We start from the raw sequence: 8,551 nt of genomic DNA on the forward strand, positions 1-8,551 counted from the left end.
TTTTTTTTTTCTTCTTTTTCTTTTCATAACTTTTCATAACTTGAATGTACTTTCGAATTCGTATATATTGGAAATTTTTTTTCTTTTTTTCTTTTTAATTTTTTTTTTATTTTGTGAAAATCGATTCATGTCCTCCATCTTTTTTTTTTTTTTTTTAGAAAGTGTTGCCAACTTAAAAAAAATTTTAACGATGACGACGATTTTTTTACGTTAATAAATTCGTACGTAAACAACCGTGAAAATAATAATAATAATAATAATTTAGGGTGTAATGTTTTAATTTTTTTTTCACACGCTCGCGAAACTTAACATATAATAATAATAATAATAATAACCAGTGCTACCAACTCTTAATTTATTTAATTAAAAATAAATTAGATGAAGTTTTTAATCATAATTAAAAAAAAAAGAAGAAAAAGGAAAAAAAATTTTTCTTTTTTTTCTCTTTTAATTTTTTTTTACTTTTTTTTTTTTGCAACAAATAAAAATTTATTCTGACATTTTATTTATTTATAAAAAAAAAGAAATTATTTATAATTTATTTATAAATAAATAATAAAAAAAATTATTTAAATGTGATTCAAGTTTTTTTATAATTTTTTAAATTATTTTCTAGTTATGTTTATAAAAAAAAAAAAAAGTTTTTTTTTTTATTAGAATTCATTAGCACTTATTCAAAATTATTTTTTTTCTTTATTTAACAAAGAGGAAAATGAGTGAGAGAGAGAGAGAAAAATGAAAACTTCTAATACAATAATTAGCCTCATTATTAATATTATTATTATTAAAATAAATTTAAAAAAAAAACTTATTTAAATAAGTTTTTTCTCCTTTTTATGACGTCATCAGTTAAACAACAATTATTATTTATTCCTTTTACCCTTTCCCCTCCCCTCTCACAAAGGTTATCTCAAAGGATTTACCCCCCCCCCTCTATTTTCTATCTTGCAATTTCGTATTTTTTTTTTTTAACTGTGTGGTGGGGGAAATAAAAAAAAAAAAAAAAACAATTCTTCTGTTTATTTTTCCTTTCGGTTCTAAAAATCGTAATAATAATAATAATAGTAATAATAATAATAATGAAATATAAAGGAAACGTGATGATATTATTTGAAAAATTTTGTGACTGAAATTTAAATTGTGACAAAATCAAAACCTTTGTTGTTCTGTGTGACCTTTTTTTATTTTTTTTCTAACAAAAAAAAAAAAAACGTTAAAAAGGATTTAATTTAATACCCTTTTTTTCTTCTCTTTTGGGGGAGAGGGTAGGAAAAGGGGGGGTGAAAACACATTTATTTTTTAATTTGTTTTTCATTTCAGTATGAAAAATGTGGCGGGTAAAATGAATGGATGGATGGATGGATGGATGGATGATAGTTGAAAAAAAAAAAAAATTTAACAATAAAAAAACACTCTAACTAAAAAAAGGTAAAAGTTAAATTAGAAAAAGCAAACAAACAAACATACAAAAAAATAATAACATTGGTTTTATTTTAGGAAACGAAAAAAAAAAAACGACAAAGACGACAACAACAACAACATCAACAACAACCTTCTGATAATTAAAAGGAATTAAATTTCTATTGTTAACATTTTATTATTATTATTATTATTATTATTATTATTATTATTTTGTGTTTCAGACACGAGAAATGGTTGTTTTGTATATTTCAAGTGTTTGTTTGTCTCACCCACGTGATTGGTTGTTTTAATAAATTCTCTAATGATTTTTAATTTAAATTTTTTTTTTTTTGCGGTGGTGTTGGATTCTCCAGTCGGTTAAAAAAAATTAAATTAAAATTCCAGAATTTTGTTTTTCATATTACTGGACTTTATGAAATTAGACACGTGACGTCATCATAGTAATTTTTTTTCGTCTAAAATTAACGAATCGAGAAAAATTGAAGAAGAAAATGAAAGTTTTCTCACTGATCCCGGAGAAGAAAACGGTCGGGATTTATGAGAAGTCATTATTCTTTTGAAAAACTTTGAACGTGTTTTCCTTAAAACTGTCTTTAATAAGCAGAAGAAAATTTCACTTTCCCCCTCCCCTACTCTCTCCCAATCTTTGTGAATTATAACCTTTGTGTTTTCTACGCTTTGTGTGAGTGCGTGCGTGCGTGCGTGAGTGGGACAAACAGATTCTCACGTTCATAAAGACTAAAAAATTTTTTTATTAATTTTACCTTTGTTATAAGAATTATATTACGTTTGTTAGTAAAAGCCGTTGAGAAACAGAATCAAGATTACCAACCTTTGCAAAATATTCTTCACATTCATATAAATTAATTAATTGAATTTGAAATGGCAACAACTTCCGGTTTGTAATATTTCCTCACATTATTGGGTTTTGTGTTAAATTAAATTTTTTACTGCCACGTTTATTAATCGATTAAATCAACGCGAACGTCCTCAATTATACATCCTTTGTTTTTGAATTCGCATTTATATTATTATTATTATTAAAAAAAAATCAACACGAAATAATAATAATAATAACAAAACTTTTAAATTATTTACAATAAAATAAAAATAATAAATAAATTTTTATACAACGAGTGGAAAATTACTTGGAAAAAAACTTTTTAAAAAAAAAAAAAATTCAAGAAACATTAGAAAAACAAAAAAAGAAAAAATAAAAATTTTATACGTACAAACAAACAAACAAACACATAGAAAAACTTTAAAAAAAAAAAAAAAAATTAAAAAGTTTTTTAGAACAATTAAAAAGATAATTGGAAAAATCTCTAAAAAAAAAAAAAAACTTTAAATTTTAATTCAAGTTTTCCTTTCTTTTCTTTCCTTTTTTTTTACATTTTATTAATAATAATAATGATGATGATGATGATGATGATGGGAATGATGGGGATGATTTTGAAAAAAAATTATAAAAATTAATTTTTCGAAGATTTGGCTATTGTTATTGAATAAATTAATAATAATAATAATAATATTAAATAGAACGTAGAAAATAATTTTATCAAAATCTCTTATCATTTTTTTGTTCTCTAGGATCCCTTATCGATAACACAGACACAAAAAAAATAATAATAAAGAAACCTTTTTTTATCATTTTTGTTAAAATTTCAATAATCCACATACATTTTATTAAATTACCTTTAAAAAGATCATAAAAAAATCTTTTCTCTTTCTCTATCTCTTTGTGTTCGAGTCTCTCTTTCTCTCTCACTCTGCTTATACGCACACGCATGTAAAATATTAAATGGGAAAAATTTTTAATGTTTCACAAAAGAAAAATCAAACCTTAAACGTTTTCGAATGTAAAAAATTCGTTAAGGCTTCCCTTTTCCTTATAATTTTCATTCATACCTAAATAAAAATTCAAAGGAAAATTTTTTAAAAAATTGATTTTGTCGTTCGACAACAAAAAAAAACCATTTCGTTTTCCCCTTCCTCTCCCATTTCCCTCCTCCAGCCCCCCACGAAAAAAAAAATTATTTTAAATTAATTTTTATTTGAATTTTTTTTTTTTTTTTTTTTTTTAATTTCCCATAAAATTTTACATATTCGAATAAATTATTTTGAATGGTTTCTTTATTCCTTTCCTCTCCTCCCCTCCCTCCTTCTGCCCCCCAAAAAAAAAATTTCATCAAATATTTAAAAGAAAATGAATGAAAATCGGGAAAAAATCTTTTCTATTTTTTTTGAAACTAATGGCATTCGATTTACGACACCCAAAAGGTAGATAAAACTTTCGCCGGAGATTTTTATCCGTTTTTTTCCTTTGCACAAAAGGAAAAAATGTTGAAATGCGTGGGTGTGCGTGCGCGTGTATAAGATGCGTGTGAAAAAGCTAAAAAAAAAAAAAAAAGATGGATCCTCCAGGGGACAATTTGTCCAAGAAAAATCGAATGTAAAACCTTAACACCAACAACACACCTTCAACGTAACAATTTTTTTTTTCAAATAATAATATGAATACTTCCGGTTCCGGTTATTATTATTATTATTATTATTATTATTTTAAATTTTCCAATCGTCATTTTTTTTATATCCTTTCTCCCTAGAAAAAAAAAGGAAAAAAAGGGGAGAAAAAAAGGAAAGAAAAAAGGGAGAAAAAAAACCCGGAGAAAAAAAAAAATTTCCTTTGGCAAAAAAACACACACACCTGCCATATAAATTTTTTTTTTTTTTTTTTTATAAATCTAATATCAATTTTATCTTTGTAACGTTTAAGATGGTGAAAATGAGCCAAAAAAAATCTGACCGAGATAACTCATTTGCCCTTATATTATTATTTAAGGTCAAAGGTCAGATAAGGTAAAAAGGAATTTTTTAAAAAAAAAAGTATTTTCCTTTTTTTTTTTTAGTTTTTTTTTTTTGGCAAGTTTTTAAACGTAAAGCAGACTACAAAAAAATTTTAATACTACTTAAAAATAAAAAAAAATTTTATGTTTATGTTTTATGTTTTTTTATGTTTTCCCTAATGTAATTATACATGACAAACACACACACACGCACGCATTCAAATTCTTTTTGTCGAATTGGAAAATTTCCTTTGTGAAAACTCTTTGTAATACAATAATATTGTCAAACGCATACGTATTTGTTTTCTTTTTACCGTTATATGATTCCCCCCCTTTTTTTTTTCATTTAATTAATTATTATTATCATTATCATTATTATTATTTACCGATATGTTAAAACATATTTTGGAAAACAAAAAACACAACAACAAACAAAATTAATAATTAAATAAATAAATAAATTGATATCGATAAATTTTTTTTTTTTTTTTTTTAACAATCGAAACGGATAATTCATTAATAGTAATAGTAATAATAATAATAATGATGATGATGATGATAATAAAAAGGGCGTATCCACCCACGATGACGTCATTAGTTAAAAATTTAAAATTGTAAACGGCATTAAAATAAAATTAATAATAATAAGATTTTAAAACATATTTACTGTGTAGTCATCATTGATTTGGTAAATTTTAACGAACCGAATTTTTTCCCTTTGCCTTGAGAAAAGAGGAGAGAGAGAGAGTGAGATAGAGTGTGTGAGTGAGAGAGAGAGAGTGAGATAGAGTGTGTGAGTGAGAGAGAGAGAGAGCCTTGATTAAAAATTTCAATTAGAAATCTTCCAAGTGTAAAATCAAATTTTCCTACCCTTAAATTAATCATTGAATGAGGCCAACCACGAAACGAACTTTTAGTCCGAATTACAATTTCCTTACAATATATGTGTGTGTGTGCGTATGCGTTATTTATTATTTGTTTACATGTGCGCGGCAAATCGTCGTGTGCGCGGCAAATTTTCCCTCATTAAAAAATTATACGACTTAAAGTCGCGAATCTCGTAAAAAAAGGATAAATTTCGTACTTATACTTCTTTTGAAAAATTTTTTTTAAATTAATGATGATGATTATTTTTATTTAAAAAACAAACGAACAAACGATATGTTTGTTGTTGTTGTTGTAGTTGAATGTGACGACGATAAGAAGATTATTTATTTATTAAAAAAAAAAAAAAAGGAAAATTTTTCTCTTAACGAAATCAATTTTTCTTCTTTTTTCAAGTTTAGCGTAGGCGATTTTCAAAATTTTAAATGAAAAATAAATTTGTTATCTCTTTTTATATCTCCCTCTCCCTCTCCCTCTCTCTCTCTCACATACATTATAACGAAAGCATTAAAATTATATTTATATATTTGTTGTTAAAAAAAAAACAAATTCAATATGACTTTTTTTTACAGAAAAAAATTATATATAAATAAATAAAGTTTTTCCATTTTTTTTCCATTCATTCATTCATTCATTCATTCATGAAGCCTAAAAACAAATTTAATTACTAAGAGGATTTCTTAAAAAGCTTTTCAAATAATATATACATATATATAAATACATTTTCTCAAAATCTACCAGATTTGAAAAAAAAAATTCAAATAAAAGTAAACACATATTTTTAAAAGTTTTTATTATCATTATTATTATTATTATTTTTCAATCTCTAAGCCGAAACCACTTTTAACAAAAAAAAAAATTTATATGTATTTTTTTTTTTATTCCATTCTCTATCTCACCATCTCTCGGATGGAAAAAAAAGAAAAGAAATTTGTATATTTAAATTTTAAAATATAAATTTAAATTTTTTTGGCGGGAAAAATTTTAAAATGTACAAAAATTTTTTTTTTTTTTTTTTAACATAAATAAATTATGAAAAAATTAAAAAGAAGAAGAAGTTTAATTATAAAAAAGAAAATTTTGGGAAAACGTTATACAAATAATCGATAAAAAGAGTAGTAAAAAAAACCTAGAGAGAAACTGGAGCTGGAAAAGAAACTGGAGAAGAAAGAAAAGAAAAAGAAAAAAAATCGTTTTTTTTTTTTTAAACGTAACCGTAAAATAAAAATAATAAATTTTTGTCGTCAACGATATCGACGCCGTAAAACCAGAATGCCCCGAAGGGAGCGGTGGGGGAGGGGAGAGGAAGGGAAGGGAGTAAAATGTTATACCGGAAAAAAAAGAAAAAACAACCCTCAAAACACAAAATAAGCATTTTGCCAACGTAATAAACGTCGAACCTCTTAAATTGCCATCATTATCTGATGGATTGATTCAAAAAAAAAAAAAAAAAAAAACCCGGAAGGAAAATTTTTTTTTTGTAAATTTTCCTATACCGGAAACGGAACCGATAACTTTCGAAAAAAAAACTATCGCGTTGTTTTTATTTATTTATCTAAAAAATCAAAATACATTTCAATAATTTATAATTTTTCTTATATGTAAAAAAAACATTTTTTTTTTTGAAGAAGGGAAGGGAGGGGAAGGAAAGGAGGGAGTGGGGGAAGAAAAAAAAAAGAAAATTTCCGAATGAAATGATTTAAAGAGTTTGAAAAAAAAAAAACTTCCGATAATGATGAGGATCGTTTTGTAAAACGAAAAAACTCTCCATAACTCTCTTATCACGCATTATCACAAAGAATCTGGAAAACTTGAAAAACAATCTAACCGCAAACATTAAACGAATTCATGATCATTATTATTATTATTTTTTTTTGATTTGAAAAAAAATTTTCCGGGTTGAAAAAAAATAAACAGGAAGTTAAGAAGAAGAAGAAGAAAAAAAACACCAAAAAGATTTTTATTTTGTTCTTCCTCATCATCATCATTCCCACCACCACCATCACCGGAAACAGATTCTAAAGGATCTTTTGGAAAACGTAAAAGAAAAAAAATGACGGGTAGAACTACTTCCGGTTTGATAAAAACCAAAACATTTTTAATTTCTCTTCGAATTTTTGGTTTGCATACATGATTGTCCGTGATTTGCCCTCCATACGAAAATTAAAATTTTTATTCATTCGTTCATTCTTCCCCTTTCCCTTCCTTCCTCCCTCCCTACCCTCCCTCATTTTCTTCCTTAAAGAATTTAAAAACTTTCGGGATAAAATTTTCACCGGGAATCATCCTTGTTTTTTTTTTTTTAACCGTTTATAAAACCTTTTCGTAAATAAATTTCATAAAAAAAAAAAAAAATAATAATCGGGATAAAAGGAATGAATGAATGTTAGAATGAATGGAAATGATGATTTTGATCGGTTTCTATTGTTTTCGTATAACAATAATATTCAACAAATCCATTGTTTAAATAATAATAATAATAATAATAATAATAATAATAATAATAATAATTCCGTTATCTTTTTTTTTTTTTTTTTTTTTAATTAATAAATTTATGTATTTTCTTTGTTATTTAATTCTCTCACCTTTGGTTATTAATTTAATTAAACTTTTTGTCAACTTCTTGTGTTTTTGAATAATTAAATTAATCGTAAAAAATTATTATTATTATCATTATCATCATCATTATATTAATCAAAGAAATTAAATGGAAATTATTCCGTTATAACTTCCTCTTTCTTTTTCTTTCATTCAATTCTCTCCTTTTTTTTTGTCTGCATTAAACGTATTTTCTCTATTTTTGGTTCTTTAAAAAGAAAATTTTTTTCCTTTTGTTTACGTCATCAACATCTTATTCGATTTATTTTAAAGAATATTCTAGAATTTTTACGCATAATTAAAAAACAATTAAAATTTTTTTTTTTCTTCCTTATTTTGTCATGCATTTTTTTTTTTTAGTTTATTTTATCATCTTTCGTTTTGTTTGTTTGTTTGCGTTCAATGTCGTTTTTAACACTTGCCCCCCCTCACCCACCTACCCACCATGCTATTGTTTTCTTTTTTTTTATATAAAATAAACGTTTCGAAAGAAAGAGAGAGAGAGAGAGAGAGAGAGAAAAAAAATTAATAAACTCGATTTGATATAGCGTGTGTTATACCAAGTGTAAACATGCAACCACCTCCCTCGAAAACATAACTTATTTATTATTATTATTATTTTTTTTTTCCTTTTCCTGTCATATTTTAACTTATTACCCAGAACCTTCCCAATGTTTAAAAAGAGGTTTTTTTTCTCTCTCTCTCTCTCTTTCTCTCTCTTAACTTGTACCTTTAACAAAAAAGGATTTGATTTATGTTTTGTTTTCTTTTTTTTGTTTTTAAAAATTAATAAAAAAGAA

Source organism: Pediculus humanus, genomic scaffold (genome assembly GCF_000006295.1).
Source record: "Pediculus humanus corporis 1103172107612 genomic scaffold, whole genome shotgun sequence".
Lineage (NCBI taxonomy): Eukaryota > Metazoa > Arthropoda > Insecta > Psocodea > Pediculidae > Pediculus > Pediculus humanus.